This window comes from Spermophilus citellus (assembly GCF_964194105.1).
Source record: "Spermophilus citellus genome assembly, chromosome: 1".
Classification (NCBI taxonomy): domain Eukaryota; kingdom Metazoa; phylum Chordata; class Mammalia; order Rodentia; family Sciuridae; genus Spermophilus; species Spermophilus citellus.
The window spans coordinates 160,175,933-160,178,553 of NC_138182.1; positions in this window are offsets into that span (position 1 = coordinate 160,175,933).

Here is a 2,621-nt window from a genome sequence, read left to right on the forward strand (position 1 = left end):
GTAAGTTTTGGAGGATGTGTTAGAAGGAGAATCAGCCTGGCCTTCTGTTATGGATCTGGGATTAGCCAGCTCTTTTGCATAAGTGATCTCATAATTTAATTAACAGCACAGTTAAAACTCTTCATTGTCTTTAGGATGAAGTTGTAGCCTTAAAATGACCTTCACCATGTGGCTCCTCCCCACTTCTTTGGCCTTATCTCCCACCATGCTGCCCCTGACCCTTTTGCCATTCTCTCAGTTCCTTTAACTGTCCTCTGTCCTCCAGGCACAAGGCATCTGCACATCTTCTGTCCACCTGGCTTACCCTCTGCTCCCCCAGATCTTTCTTTAATGTTACTTCCTCACAGAAGCCTTCCTTAACACTTGGCCCATTTTCCATGCCCATAGGTCAGGTCCAGGTTGTGGATGTCCTCACTCTGTAGTTCTTCTTAGCAGCATTTATCAGTGTCATTTACTATTTACTTGTGTGACTATTACACATTTATTCCATTGCACTGGGAACTCCATCAGTGTAAGACCACTGTATTTTTTTTCCTTATTGTTATATCCCAGCATCTGGCATACTAGCTAGCACATAATAGACTCTCAAAAAAAAGTACTTTACTTAAGTACTTTTCTTTTTCAAATTTGTTTCCCTGCTTTCTATCCCCAGTGTCTTTAAGTTTCTAAGAAATTGATTAAACTTTAAAAAAAGAAAATTAAATGTTTAACATTTTCCAGATATTTCCATTTGAATATCTTTAATTATAAAAATTTAAATATTCATGCCTATTTAGCAATTAGAATGCATTTGTGGTTTGTAAATGGTGGTTTTTAAAAGTAGTATGTTTATATTCCTTAATTTAGGACTTTTCTTATACTCTCATCATTATTCCACAGTCTGTCTTGCTGTGAGCTCTCTAAGGGCAGGCATCTCATATTCACCCCTCTCTCAGGATAGTGGGTGCTATGTTAGTGAGTGATTGATCACTAACATAGCACCCACTATGTTATGTTGGAACTGAGCTTAGTGGTTAAAAAATAAAACCAAATTGTGTGTGTGGTGGTGTATGCCTGTAATCCCAGTGGCTCAGGAGGCTGAGGCGGAATGATCACAAGTTCAAAGCTAGCCTCAGCAGTTTAGCCAGGCCCTAAGCAACTTAGAAGACTCTGTCTCAAAATAAAAAATAAAAGGCTGGGGAAGTGGTTCAGTTGCTAAACACTCCTGGGCTCAATTCCTGGTACCAAAAATATAAAAAATAAATCCAATTTCTTGAAAACAGTGTTATTATTATTACAGATCATCTTTTTATAACTTAAGATTTCCAGAAAGTACAGAATCAGCCAATAATAGGAAACTTAGAACCTGATCAGGGTAACAGAACCACAAAAGAAGTAGCTTTAGGACTGGGAATGTGGCTCTGTGGTACAGCATTTGCCTGGATACTGGAGACCCCTAGCATGGAAGGAAGGGAGGTAAAGAAGGAAGGAAGCAGGCAGAAGGAAGAAGGGCTTGACTAGGATGAAGTTAGTGATCAGAGTAATGGTGGATACTGCAGCAGTAAGCCTCTGGTCTTACCTGGTATTGCTTTAACATGTCATACTGGAAGAGGGTTGAGAGAATACTGTAGGTACCTGTATGGTGAGGTAACAGAATGCCAGTGGTGTTTGCACTGGTAGCTAAGGAAGCAAACAGAGGTATTAGAGGAGAGTGGTCAAGCACAGAGAGAAGGATCACCATTGTCTTATTCACATAAGATGAAAAGTTATGCCCTAACTGGAGCTTTTCAGGGGCCTGCTGGTGAGCCTTGTGAACTAAGCACTCTAATGAACCTTAGAGCAAAACTCAAAAAGAGTCATCTAAGTTCACCAACTCATATCAATTCCCCTGATTGGTCCAGTTTACTGAGTGAATATAAATGGAAAAGAAAAAGATTTTAAGATAGCCAAAAACAAGGCCAGAAAATATAAATTTTAATGCTTTACCTAATGAAAACATTCCATATGCTTTGGAAGTCTATGAAAACTTGTTTACCTAAGATTAGAGAATTCTAGATAAATGAAAGTTTGTTATTAGATTTCAAATTTCAGTCTTTGAAAAAAAAATTAGTCGTGTAAGCATACTTGTTCATGTTAAAATATTTCTTTGCATTTGTTAGAGAATTTTAGAATCATTTGGATAATTTTGTGGGCAAAAAAGTAAATGGAGAGAATGGGGGGTCTTTTTGTGTTTTCTTTTCCTACCTTGTGGAAATTTGTTTCATTGGTATTGTATAAAATGACAGAGAAATGAGTCAATAGCCAGGCAAATTTTTTAAGTGTATCTGTATTGCTTTTGTGCCAAAAAGTATGATAAACATCATCTAAAGGATGTGAGAATTCTCTTTGTAGGCCTGTCCTTTATAAACTGATCACTTAGGTACATGCCTACTCATATTTATAGCAGCACAGTTCAGCTAGCCAAACTGTGGAACCAGCCTAGGTGTCCATCAACAGATGAATGGATTAAAAAAATGTATATATAAGCAGTGGGGTTTTATTCAGCCATAAAGAAAAATGAAATTATGTCATTTGCAGGAAAATGGGTGGAACGTGAGAATATTATGTTGAGAAATAAGCCAAACTCAAAAAGGTCAAGGAGC